Source organism: Coturnix japonica, chromosome 1, assembly GCF_001577835.2.
Source record: "Coturnix japonica isolate 7356 chromosome 1, Coturnix japonica 2.1, whole genome shotgun sequence".
Taxonomy (NCBI): Eukaryota; Metazoa; Chordata; class Aves; order Galliformes; family Phasianidae; genus Coturnix; species Coturnix japonica.
Window position 1 is genome coordinate 90965317 of NC_029516.1, and position 14500 is coordinate 90979816.

Below are 14500 nucleotides of genomic sequence, written 5' to 3' on the forward strand. Positions count from 1 at the left end.
GGGTGTTCTTCCAAGATCTGAATGATAAATTATTTAAAAATTGCAGCAGCAGTTACTACTTTACTTTGTTTCAGCTTTCTGACAACATCAATTGCCCCAAATTACAGCATAAAATAAAACAGTGCTGACAGTATGTTTTTTATATGGGACTCATCAATCATTTTATATTTTTATTGTGCCCTTTATACTAGAAGCCTGACAGTATGATGTACGGAGTCTTCACTGAAATTCAAACAAGACCAAGTACAGTTGAGAAATATGTATGATCAGCTTAGTGAAGAGACTAAGAAAGATTTAAAAGGTTGAGCACCTCCCCATATTTAACATTAAGATGCAGAATGGCACAAACAGGCAAAAACGGACCCTGCTTCTTGGCCTTTCTTTCATGTATTTTTTTGTATGATGAATGACAACTGTGCCCTTGTGGGTAGGTGTAGTAATCATTATAAGCAAACTAGCATCCTTTCCAAATAAATCATAGGTGATTTTTATTGATAACTTGAAACCTAGAAATACTGCTTTAATAATAGCCTTGTGGCAGGAATAGTTCAGCAAAGTGTTACATCAAAGGTAAAGACAGAATAGTGTGAGCAGATACTGTTTGACAGTTGAAGCCCTAGTTCAGTGTTGGCCACATTCTGTTCAGAAGGATTCTGGTCTTTAGGCCCTGTTATTGGGACACTCCAGTTGTAGCAGTTGAGTATTTTTTCTTTGGTGTGTTTTTTTTTCTTTTGTTGTTGTTGCCTTTTGGTTTTGTTATTTACTTTTTAATTTAGTTTAATTTAATTTTGTTGCTTGTTTTCTTTTTTGTCATTTTGAGTCTTTTTTTTTTACTTTTTTTTTTTTTTTTTTTTTTTTTTTTTTCTTTTTGGTCATTTTGGTAATACTTGAGATGTGCTCTCTGCTATAAACATGACCATGCATTTTTAGAATGAGGAATGTATTACCTAGGCACCTGAGATTTCTTCACCTAGATTCTTCAAATTTCATTTCATCTTTTCTCTTGCAGCTGTTCTCCATCCAGTTACTTTTACTTTAATACTGATCTATACCTCAATATTATCTCAAAGAGTCACTATAAAAGTGATCTATATCTACATGGATCCAGTGGATGATAATTTTTGTTCATCCACTTTGACTGAAGAGTGGAAAGAAGTTTTAATTTTGTTTTGAAACTTCAACTAAATGGCTTTACCATTTCCTTTACAAGTATTTCAGTCTTTATTGCAGATCTCATGAGCTTGTTTCCTTGTGATATCACAGAAATGTTAACTTCCTACCCTTCTGGTAGGTGTGGTAGTGGTCCACCACGATATTCCCATGCTAGGATCTCATTTATTTTGATTGAGTTACTGAGATATTTAAATTCCTGTCATTTACCTTCATATTTTCATCATTTTGCCTTGAATGCTTGTGGCATACTTCTGTTTCCCATGTATCTAATTGGTTCCCCTGGTCTTATATAATAATACATTTTTTACATTGCATAGGTTTATTCTTGGCCTTATTTTACTTCTGCCTGCAGTAAGTTGTGATTCAGCATCTGATGTGAGATGTTGTTTACATTATTGGTTATCTTATGCATCCCAAGTGCATCTGCATTTATCTGCCTCTTCAAAAAGGCAGTGGCAACTCTTTCCATAGAATCCTTTGCTCTGTTTCTAATCAAATCACTGAGACTCCAGCAGTTAACACAATTGATATATATTAACATTTACTCATTTTATTCTCACTCCCTTATGCCCCTTTTCAAAATGTCCAACTGGCAGAATCCAGGGTCTCAACAGCTTAATGCAGTTTTTTGGGGAGATGTTTCATTACCTGTCTCGTCCATGCAGCAAAACTGACTGAGCAGCTAGAGATTTGATAGCATTTGGCTAATTTGCAAATGGCAGTAATAAAACTAGTCGGAAATACTGGAATCCAAAAGAAATAAAACAAGTATGTCTTCAAGGATGGAGGAAAGTATAAGATAAGTCTACTAATTACTGATTTGCTTTTACAGAGTGTAAGAAAAAAAAAGAGAGAGAATTGTTGTGCAGAATGTTGTGTAGGAGGAGTATTTTATCTTATGTTTATGGAACTTCACTGTATGCCAGTACATTTGTGATTTTTAAAAAGTTTCTTCAAGATTAGTTGATGCAATTTTGCTCATGGAGGGTTAGCTAGTGCTTAAGTATATGGAAATTATAGCAATCAGCAAGTTACCTTAGTCTTTGTAATAAGCAATAGATTCAAGGATAAAATCTGCTAAAATAGAAGTGTGTATGTAGCACAGAGATTTTTCATCACATATAATTCTTCTAGGTGAAGAAACACAAAATATTGTTTTAATATTTTCCAGTAATTTCTCTGTAATTAACGTGATACACTATCAGTGCCAATCTCAGTACTGTAAACTTTTTATCCTAGCTTGAAACAGCAAGAGTGCTAACTGATTCATGAATACCAAATATTATCTTTGTTTGATAAATTAGGATTAAATCAAATAGCTGAAGACTATTTCTTTAGTGTGAATGAAGGTAATTCCATTCTTTTATCTATCTGAATGGTAGAGGAATTATGGGATATAAGCATTAAACGGTTATTTTTCCTTATAGGACTTGAGAGGACTATTCTGATGTAATCTCAGAAAAAGTGCATCAGTCTTAATTTGGAAATATCCGTAAGAGCAGTATCACTACTTTGTGTTGACATGCCCCATCGAGTGCCCAAAGTTGTTTACTGCTCGTTTTAAATTGCTTAATCTTTCTCAGCCATCGGTTCTTGTTGGACTTGTTCTTTGTTAAACTGAAATGCACTGTCTAAAATCTATTTTCTCCCTGCAGAGGTGCTTGGATGTTGCTAGGTCTTAGGTTTGAATCTGGAGAATGAGAGTTAAATTATACCCTATATGTTAGATTAAATTGCCTTATCTTAGATGTAAGAATAGTAAGAAATCTCTTGGGTTTTTTTTTGTTTGTTTGTTTGTTTTGTTTTGTTTTTTTACTTGTTTGTTTAAGTAACTGCAGCATCTCACTGAGAACTCACTGAGTACATGTTCATTTGAGCCTTAAGCAAAAGGATTTTCTGGAAGATGGTCCTCAGTATTTTCCCTCATTTGGATTCTGGCACAGAGTAATTAGATGTGTTCAGGCTAATTTTATTTATAATAGTTTAATAGTGAAAAGAAACAAAAATCTTCTAATTATTATCATTTAACAACCCATTTTATTTTTCTTAGAAATCAGAAGAGTTTTTTTCCTTTACGTTTCTTCCAAACCTTTGATGAATCTCAGCCACTGTCACTGAATTCAAAGCAGACATTTGTGAGATGATCCCATGTTTGACACCATGATTAAAAGGAACAAATCAGTACATTCAGGATGTATTCACAGTGTCAGAAAAGTCTATGTACTTATTTACTGGTGCTACATTTTTGTTTTTAAGCCCCTGGGTACTGTGGCCGGTCCAGCTAAGAAAGCGGAATGTTGTGTTAGAGTTCTTTTACTTCTTTTGAAGTTTCTTCTTAGCTGAATGGCTGTGGGCTGTGTAGCAGGAAAACAGTTGCTTCAAGTTCACTGCACTATTTCCCCTGAAAAATAGTACTTAAAATAGTTTTATGAATGCACGAACATCAGCTCATCTGTTAATATTCAAGCACACAGTGTTGATATGAATTTGAAATTTCCATCACCATCATGACTGGGAGGAAATGACAAGGAAACCAAAGTTTTCATTTTGGCGTAACAACTCACACCAGCAGAAAAATCCCTTCTTGAAGGTCCTTACCTTGGTTACACATTAGTGGAGTAAAAGTAGAGGATGTGTGTGATTTGTCTTGCTGTAATTTGATACCTTGATGCAGACAGTTAGAAGAGGAGGGTAGGATGTGATAGTTAAGCTGTCATCTATTTGTAGACATAGACGTAGCTGAGCTCTTCTTTGGCTCTAACTGATTTAAAGTATTACATGTTTCATTTTGCTGTGATTGAAACTGCTTGGCAAATAAATTTGCAATTGCATCATTTGGATATTTCTAGAATCATCCAAAAACCTCACACTTGCTAATGAGACAATAACAGCAAAAATGTGGTAGACTATGGCATATGTACTGGAGTGAATCAGCCCTACTCTAATTTATTAGTAGTCTCTTGTGTATTTGTACTGTGGACTGAACTCTGAGTGACACAATGGATGGACAATCTGACAGTGTAAACAGATCTTGACAGGAGCCGCTTTAGTCATGCTGTGGTTTGCCTCTTTAGCCTTGTTTTTTGTCTTTTGATTATTCAGATCTGCTCGGGTGAATCTCAATTCCATTGTCAGAGGTAAAGCCCCTTAAATCCCCACCCAATCTGTCTACCCAAACTGTGAAAACTACCTGTTGCACAGGACAGGGATTGAGGCCTATGCCACCTAAAGCAGGAAGCTCCTAGCTGTGGGGTAGCAGTGGAATGGGTTGCATGTGACAGCATAGCTGGGGGTTACCTGCTGGTGCATTCAGGATTATGGAAGATCTTCTTAGCCATCATGAGTTTTAACTGTGAGATTTCTTACAACTATCTGCTGACTATACAGATATTCCATGCTTGTTGCACCCCAGGATATGATTAGCCTTCCTGCCTGCCTTGCCACACTGTTCATGACTCATGTTCAACTTGCTGTTGACCAAGACTCCCCAAAACCCTGTCAGTGGGACTGCTGTGCAGTTGTCTCATGCCCCAGTCTGTATATATAGACAGGACTGCCCATATCCAAGTGCTCTTGTTAAAATTCAGGCAATTGGTGATTACTCAGCTCTCAAATTAATCTCTCCAAGTCTTCTCTGCCCTCGATGGGATCAACAACTCCAACCAATTTAGCATCATCAGGAGAACTGCCCAAAACACCTTCTAGTCCTACCTTGGGGTCATTTTTAAAAATACTGGGGAGAACTGGTCCTAAAATGGAGCTGTGGGAACCACACTAGTGGCTGGCTGCCAGCTTGATGTAACCCCATTTGCTATCACTTGTTGCATTATTGTCTAGCAATATACTTGACATGTTGTCCAGAAAACTGTTGCAACACAACAGTTTTCCCGCTCAACCAAGACTTGTAAGGGCTGGGTACCTTGTGGGTGTTTACATCTGACTCAAGTTATTGTTGAGCTTCACCACTCATTAGTAATACAATGGCCTTCTTTACCCCACATCTGTGAGCAATTGAATTTATAACCTAAATACCTCAGAAGACAATAAGCAGGCTACTCATGCAGGTGCTTCTAAGTATTGTAAAATTCAAGCATCAGCTGAAAAGAGTTCAATTCTCCTTGCTACCCTTCTAAGACCAGGTGACCTCAGGAGTTCCCTTCCAACATCAGCCATTCTGTGGATCTGTTTTTCTGGAAATGCTCCCTGGTTGTGTGGCACTGGTCTACTCAGGACCTTATGGCCACGTTCCCCCACAGAATTCTGCACAGATGTTCACTGACAGAGCGTTTGTTCATTGATGCAATTTATTGGCAAAACTGCACAGATTTGAGCTTCCAGAGATAAAGGATTTTGGGTGATCACTGCCTGGATGTTACAACTCTCTTTGTTGCAAGCCTCCATTGAACACTATCTTCAGCTGCACGGGATCCAGATTCCCAGAACATGGCTTGGCACAACACTGCTGTGCTACCTGTTCTGTAGTCTCCTGCCACACCCCTCTTTGTGGCTCATCCTGCTGATGTCAGAAACACTGCTGACACATCACTGTACTTCTCGTCTCTCTCCTCTCTCCCTCCTTTCTGTAGCAGTCCGTTGTTTCCTGTCTTTCTGCTAGCTAGCTGGTTCTCTTCCCTTTTGACTGTCCAAATTAGAGATTTTGCTATCCATTTTGCTTCCATCTCATCAGGAACGGAGTCTGAGGAGGGGAGAAGAGACATTCCAGTAATCCAACTTGATTCCCTAAGGGTAAGTTTTAAAGAATTTAAATGTCTCGTGAGAGCATAGATCTTAGTTCTTGAAATATTCTAATCATACAGACACTTAATGGCATGGACACTGAAAAGATCTGGAGCTGTTTATTTTTTTACCTTATCTGTTGCCAAGTACCTTGTGGTTACCTGTCCAAGTGTGCCATTTGGATACGTACAGAGTGAATGAGGTACAGACGTTTGCTTAGTTGTGAGAAGAACAGAGTAGAACAGTTATTTTCAAATGGAAGCAATGATGATACTCCAAGACCCGTTACTGTGGTCATTGTGTATCAGAAAAAGCAATAGGGATTCTGATCTTAGCAAACTACTCTGAAGGTAAAACTTACTTGAGAATCCCTACAACTTTCTCTTCCCATCATTACACTTTACATACCTTCTTCTTGTTTTCTACACTTATTTTTCCCTTGAAGTCATATTAACTATGCTCAAGTCAACCATACTTTATGTTGTGCAGCACAGGAATTTCTTGTTTTCTGCAATATCAATTTATTAGAAGAATAAGTACAAAACAAAACAAGGCATATTATCTCTACATGAAAAAAATAACGTAATATCTTTATCAGAAATCTCGTTTTAAGTTCCTCCAAAATATCTCCTTTTGTTTGTGAGACTATGCCATTCAAATCAGTTGCTGGAAACTTTAAGTTAGTTGTCTGAAGTAAGAATTGCACTGTTAGGAAGTTTTGAAGGGGTTCTGCGTTTTTCTTTTCAAGAAAGTTTCCACACATGATCTGAAACCATTGGTAAATTTCAACAATTGACTTGGTTTGCAAGGAAAAGGGCATCCGAGACTGTATAGCTTTCTGCTGACTGGTGCAGTCATTTTCTGATGACAGGAAGGAAGCTGATGTTTGATTTTCTGGTGAGGCTACATGTTAAACTTCAAATGATGTTGTTCTTATTTGTTTTGCTACCTATAGGAAACTGTACTAAAAGGCTTTATGATATTCTTTGCAGAAAATCATTATTGAATATGTGTTTACACTATGGGCATGCTAAAATGTTTTCTTAATTTAACCTTCATGTTTTTATAAGATGGACTTAGGCAAATATCAAAAGCAGACTGAGGGACTTAAAAATTTTTGCTGTCACAGGAAAGTAAGCTGTACTGGTGCTAACCTGGCAGCTTCTGAGTGTGTTTGTGTAATTATATTTTATGGCAAAGCATCACTGGCTCCTCCATTATCCTCTTTAATTTTTGAACGCTTAGATAAACTAGTACAGGTAGAACAATGCAAACATCTGTTTTCTGTGTGGGCTTTTTGTCATAAGTAGACAAGGCTTATTTACTTATTTTGTTCAGTTAAGACAATGTTGTCCAATAAGCAGTTATGACAGAGAATACATATGATTATTGCTGGAGACTGTTTATCATTAATATTTCACTCACATACACTTCAGAAAACAGTTACGGAGGTGAGTTTGCATTTAGAAGTCTTCTAAATCATCCTCAACTGACTATATGATTACACTGTTAAAAAAAGGGTGTTACAGTTTGCAGTGGAAATGCTAAGTCACAGATTGAAACAATGACTGAGCACATGGTGAGAAGGGAAGGCAAGGCCAACCCAGTGGAGCTCAGGTGGAAGCAGAGTGAACTTTCAGTGATTGATTAACTTTCTTTCAAGGAATGTCAGATGATTTTGAACTAGAGGGAATAATTTAGGAGTACTCGAACACATGATGACAGTGCTAGTGAATATAGTATGTTTGCAAACGCTAGTATCTTGTACATGCAAGGTAAGGAAAAGGTAGGAAAGCAAGGAAGTTAGCATTGTGGCTTTACTTTTGTTCTAAGCAGAAAGTCTAAATTCTCACTTGTGTTTAAACATGTAGCTTTGCGGCTGAGGAAATTGTAGGAATGCAACATAGGAGCCAAATTCTTTCTAATGGAAAGGAAGGCTTGCAGCACACACAGAAAAGATCCTGCTTTCATTTGAGGAAGATTGAAAAGAAATATCATTTCTACGCATATTAAGGGAATTATGAAACTAACTAAGCATGAAAATTAAAATAATTGAAAATAAATCAATATTAATTGACAGCTGCCACTCTTCCTAATTTGCTTTGTTGCCTCTAGTAATTTGAAGGACTAGAGGCAACAAGTAGGATGGTACATCTTTCACAGGACTGCCTGGGCAGACTTCCACTGGAAAACAGCAGCACAACAGTCTTCAGTGCTATGTTAACTCATTTATCAGTCAGACCACTTCTTCTTTATGTTTAACTGTTATGCGGTATTTCCATTTTGCAAAGAATTGTTTCCTTAAACTGTTTTAAAGTTATAGTTATGTTTCAATTTTCCAGTTGCAATATCACTGACCAACAGTGGAAGAAAACTGTAGAAATGACATTCACGTAATCTAATTGGCATAGTTAATTTTTTTTCTCATCATTAAGGAAAAAGCAGTGTTGGTTCTTGAGACAACAGTGCTCCTGGGAACAAAAGAATCAATGTTTGAGGTTGTAATCTTGTTTCTCTCTAGACAAGACCAGTCAAAAATTCCTACCACCTGACTATTAACAGCTTCTTTTGAAATGAAAAGCAAGGAGTGTTTTCTTTCTAGGGGTGCTGGATGAGCTGGAATAGAACTACATATCACAGAAGCCTAAATACGAGATTTGTCAGAAAAGTTGAAACATGTTAAACTAGTTTGGAGTGGAAGTAGACATAAACCTAATTCTTCTGGGGACTAGACAGAGCACAAATCTTTTCAAATGCCTGAAGAAAATCTTGTGAATGATTGCAGTGCTTCAAAATCCAGTGACAGACCATGACTGATTGCCCAGAGTGAAAATACTAGGTGTCTGGGAAGGCTCTGTGTTCAAGGATGACCCATAAAATTTTGAAGCTTTCTGTTTCTTATAATGCCAGTGTGTATTCTGTTTGAGTAAGGAATAATAGGCCAAGGCATCAGCTTCTATTAACTTTAGAATTATTTAAAATATGATTTTATTTAAATGACTTGTGGCTCTTTCTGTGTTATGCATACTAATTTAAATGACATTTCAGCTAGAGATGTGCCAAATAAACTGAAACTTGTCATTGTTTAATACAATAGATGGTGTTTGAAGGACATACATATTCAGATAATGAGACACTGGAGATAGTTTTGAGATCCTTTCTTAAAGAGATAGATCATATTATCAGTGCTAATCAAATTAGTTCGAACATTAATGTGATTTCCCCTTATACAGAAAAAATAAAAATAAAAATCAAGCTAATGAGAAGTGGTTTAGCTAACTTACCTGACAAGTCTGGGGCTGTACACAGAACATAGCTCAGTCTGTAACTCCATACCAATACCCTATCCCTTCAACCTCCTGCTCTGATTAGAGTCTTGAATTAATTTCTTCATAATAGTCACATAGTGGGGTTTTTTCTTTTGACTAAACATAAATCTAGCACAAAAAATACACTGGATTTTAGCTAACATGCTTTGATTAACCTGCTGTTATCGTGTATTTCCATATTCTTTTGTTTGATAATATCACAAATGGCATCAGATCCTTTTGCATAGACTACTGGATTGTGGGGCTTCCTAAGAAAATTGCTGTATTTTATTTGCATACATCCTACTGATTGCAGTCTAATCACAGAATCATTTTGTGTGGATGATGCCCACAGAGCTTCATTTAATTTGGTATTCGGTTCCACGCTAGTTTAACTTCGAATTCTGAGTGAGTTGTTTAGGACTTTGTCAAATTATCGAAGTCACTAAAATTTTTCAAAGGGTTTCTGCAGCTGCTTTGGGTTCTCAGTGCCTAATGTTTTTCCTAATCCTTTGGGAATTTCACTTGCTTTAGTGTCATGGAATGATTTGTATGGGACTTCAAAGATCATCCAGCTCCAACCCTCTACTGTGGGCATAGCTGCCCCCCACCAGCCCAGGACACCATCCAACTTGGCCTGGAGCACCTCCATGGATTGTGCACCAGAGCTTCTATGGGCAGTTATGCCAGTGTCTCACTGCTTTCTGAGTAAAGAATCTCCTAACGTTTGATCTAAATCTACCCTCTTGTAGTTTAGAGCCATTGTGTCCTGTCCTATCACTGTTCTCTCTGGTGGGCAGTCTCTTGCATCTTTCCTGTAAATCCCCCTTTGTGTATTAAATCGCTGCAGTAATGTCTCCCTGGAGGCTTTTCTTTAGCCTGAACAACTGTTGTTGTCTTGTCTCTGTTAGTCAGAGACTATATTTTCTTCAGTGTGTCAAAGACATTTCAGTACCTTCAGAGATATTCTCTGCATCCAAACCTAGTCTTGGATGGGTTTACTTAAGGACTTTGTAACTTGATTCTTTTCTGCAATGTATAGTAGTCTTCTCCCCTAATTTTTTGCTGTCAGCTGCCAGGGAGTTGGGAGACCCAAGAACATACCTGTTAATAATGAGAGAGACATTGGGTATCTGGGCCTTTCCTATATTATTTATCACTTGGGTTACCTTTGGCATTCAGCAGGAAACCAACGTGGTGTTTTTCTGCTGATGAGCTTGCTGATGTGAAATTAGTGCTAAGAAGAACGTCTTCCTCACTGTCTTCAAACTGAGCTTCAGTTTGGCTTTATATTGCTTTCCTGGCATGCTCAGATGACATTTCTGTGTTCTTCCCAAGTAGCTTGTTCCTGTTTCCACTACAGAGTCTTGCACACTCAGAATGCTCATCTTTCACTGACAGCATGCAGAGCTTCTAGCAAAGTATGGAGTAATTAACTTGGTCGTAAGGGTTTACATGTCAGTACCTGGAGTCTGAAGTTGGCATCCCCCCCGGTGCTTTTCATATATACCTAACTTGTCAAAAGACTGGTAGAATGAGAGTCTTGATTTTTCTCACAGTTGTTGCACTGAGTGGTAAACTCAGCCTTCTACCACTGTGGCTGTGAGGGTTCTTACTGTGCAGTAAATAAAAGCACAAAACCATATGGTGAGTAAATTGTTCTCAAAATACATTTTAAAATATTACATCGCTCAGAATTTACCAAGGTTTTATTTTTATAGTTCCCTTTTCTGGATTGTAGAGATTCAAAGCGGGTGATATTACTATGCCTAAAGCAGATGCTATAGAGTCAGCTGCATGGTTAAATATATGCAGTCTAAACATTTGATGTAGCAAACTGGGAATCATAATTGCTTACTCCTACTTGCATAATTTATCTCTGATACTGTTTATTATAACCATAGATTATTTGCTACGTATGATGTGTTCTGCTGAATTATTGCCCCTATTTAGAAGCTTTTGGTAAGCAAGTTTTAAATAATAATAATAATAATAATAATAATAATAATAATAATAATAATAATAATAATAATAATAATAATAAAAGCACAAACAGTAGGTTCCTGACAATTAGAACAGTATGTGCAGAAAACTTGAAAAGCTTGTCAGGATCTTGAATTTAGCTGCTTAAAAGATTAAAGATAAAGGAGGAAGCCTGAGTGTAATGGTAACTTGTTAATTGAAAGCACAAGTTAGTCAAGTGCCATCAGTTTTATACTGACAAGAGGGTTTTTTGTCATCATCTTGTCTGACTACCAATATAGAATGTTTATTGTACCATATCCCCTCTTCATTCTAGCCCTGACATCTTCCAGGAAAAAAAAAGTGCAACATATCAGCTTGATGACAAATGAGAATGCCTCCCTTTGAAGTTTCTGAAAATAATGTGAAAGATTAGGAAAACAGTACTGCCTCCCACTACATTCTGTGTTTTCTTCCTCTCTTCTGCTGCAAGAGGTACAGATATTGAGAAAAGCACTATGTACAAATGGGCAGGATGTGTGTGAAAAATTAGAAGGCTGCTGATTTGCTGGTACTGCTGAGAAAAAGTAAACCTGGAACGGATTAGTAGGTGAAGCAGGCTATCTGAGTTATTGACCTTTATAAGGAAAACTGTTGATCACAGCCTGAACCTCTGATTAACCAGCTGAGGCAAGCAACAACAAGTCAGCTGCAGGAGCACAGGTGAAGGTAATTTAGCTGAGCTCCCAGAAGGGGTGGAGCTTGACTCCACCTCTGCTAGACAACCACTAAGGCAGAATCTCTTTCTGGAGATTGCTCCTTTGTGGAGTTTTTGTGTTGAGTCTCAGCATTGATGAGCATCCATCTCAACTGAAAGCCTCAGCACTGGTGAGTCTTTTCTTAGATACTCTCTGGCTATTTACTCTGTAATTACAACTATTTGCTTGTATTACTCCAACTCTACAGCCTTTTAACTATTTTTACTTGTAACAATATTTTTGAAAAGGTAAATCTGTGAAAAAATACAATTGGAAAAGTAAGAAGGCCACTGGTGATACTGACAGTTCAATGCAATAGCAATTTCATTTAAAAAAGAACAGTGAAATAAGTTGGGATTTGATACATGCTAGAAGCAATGTGTGTGGTGCAAAGATGTTCACTTTAGATATTATAATGATGATTAGACTGTATAGCAGAATTGGTTTGTTGACTGTTTTCATCTTCAGGTACCCACAATGTTCTTATTATTTGTGCCTGTTTAGCATTAGTGCTAAAGCTGTCTGCTTACAAGCTATATCCACTTTCTGTACCATTTATACAGTTGTCAGTCTGCAGTAGATGTGATATATATATTTTTTTCTTTTATGGCATGATATCATGTGCCAATGCAGGAGGGTATGTCTTAAAAGGGAGTAAGACCCAGTGTTAAGCTCTGAGTCCTTCTTCATCTACAACAATGTTTCTGAGAAAGTAAAGAAGATTATTACTTTTCATTCATTTGTTGGTACTTATAGATGCAAATACTTGGAAGGCCTTGTTTTTGAACATGATGATATTATAATTAAGGTGAAGTCGCTAAATATATTTGTTTTAAAACATACTTTTTGGTACTCTTAAGGAAATCAGTTATACTCTAGCCACACATTTTTCTGTTTGAATTCCCACAAGATTTTAATCATTTTCTCATTTAATATTTCCCTTAGCTGGTCTTCTTATGAAATAAACATTTAGGAACCCTAGGGTTTTTCTTCACCCTTTCAGTAAGGAGAAGGGTATTTTTTCCTTCCCTTCAAATGCTGCTAGTAAAAATGTCAAAATCCACAAGTTACTGAACTGCTAAATCAAAGAGAATTCCATAACTGTATTTGAAAAGAGCCCTTTGAAATGGGAATGAAATGAACTTCTGAATACTGCATACCATTCAGTGATAACAAAAATTCATAGTGGAAAATGTCACTGAACAGCAAAACTGGGTGTTTTTTGTAGAGATATAATACGTACATGTTTTCTCTAGATTTCATTTGTTGCTTATGTTTCTAAGGCAGACCAGTGTTAATTTCAGCAAGGAATCATATTGTTTGCATCAAAAAGCTGATCAGCACAATTTGGAGCCTGGTCTGCACTTAGCTAATCAGAATGGTACCATTAAATGTGCATGTGAAATACACACGCAGCGTGCCTTAATGTTCTTCCTAGTCAAGTCTATTGTGGATACAAGTAAAAGAATAGATTTGCCTCAATCTTTATTATATTTTTGCAGGCTAAGGAAAACTCAAGAGGCATACTGTTTATCTAATTTATAGGACTACGCTAAAAGGAACCATAGAGAACTTAGTTCTTCTATGACTGAGAGTGACTGAATTTGAAAAAATAAAATGAACAAGCACTTTATACAGTCAACATACTATGGTATTTTTAATGGCTTTAACCAGTGATTATGATAATTCCTTGCATTTTTTCTTAGGAAGTATTTGTGATTTCAAGCAAAAAAAAAAAAAAAAAAAAAAAAAAAAAAAAAAAAAAAAAAACCAAAAACAAAAACAAAACCCAGTATTTAGTATTTTTCTGTACTGAAAAATGGCTTATTTTAGCAGTTTCAAAATGTGATATATCTTTTTAATTCCTTTTGAGCTTGTTTAAGCAACACACTTTTTCATATTTTCAGTCCCCTAATTTCTGTAGACTAAATCTGAGTGTAAATCATATTTGAAATACTACACAAATTTTTGCTTTTTCCTCCTCTCTTGACTACATGGAGGGTGATTGAACTATGCCTTCATTGAGAATGGTGTACAGATGGAAGACTAATTACCTGGTCTGACCTTACAGAAATACAAAAGGTCTTTATCTTTGTACTTCTATCCAGCATACTTCACATGCTTATGATGTTCCAGGAGGTGGCTACTGCACTTGCTGATCATGTGTCTGTCTGAAATGCTTTATAGGAAGAATAGGTGAAAATTGAGAGTGAAGCAAAAATAGACATGCATGCACTAATAAGCTCAGTAATGTGAGTTGCTTGTTTTTGTCAAATGTGTTGAATTTATAAGACTTTATTTATATACTAAAGAAGAGCTACTATTTACATTATAAAGCAGTGATAAATTTTATTGCTCTTATAAAACTCTGTATTCTTCAGCACCCTCTGCTGGTCTTGGATGAAGCAAAGGATGAGCAAGCAGATACAAAGCAAGAAAACAAAAACTGAGTTGTTCCTCTGCCCCCCCCCCCAGATTTCAGTTATGACTCCATTTGTGCTTCTGTTTTTAACAAGGCATAGTTTTTTTGCTTGTGAGTCTTCAATTTCTGCAGCACGGCAG

The 14500-nt window shown here is 36.7% G+C and overlaps 1 long non-coding RNA gene across 1 annotated transcript in view; it reads left to right on the forward strand.

The window, feature by feature from the left end:
* Positions 1-5498: 5498 nt before the first annotated feature.
* LOC107322566 overlaps positions 5499-14500 on the forward strand; it is a 46905-nt gene continuing 37903 nt past the window's right edge. The window contains exon 1 of the long non-coding RNA XR_001558985.2: positions 5499-5919. This is a non-coding gene — a long non-coding RNA (uncharacterized LOC107322566). The remainder of the gene's footprint in view (positions 5920-14500) is intronic.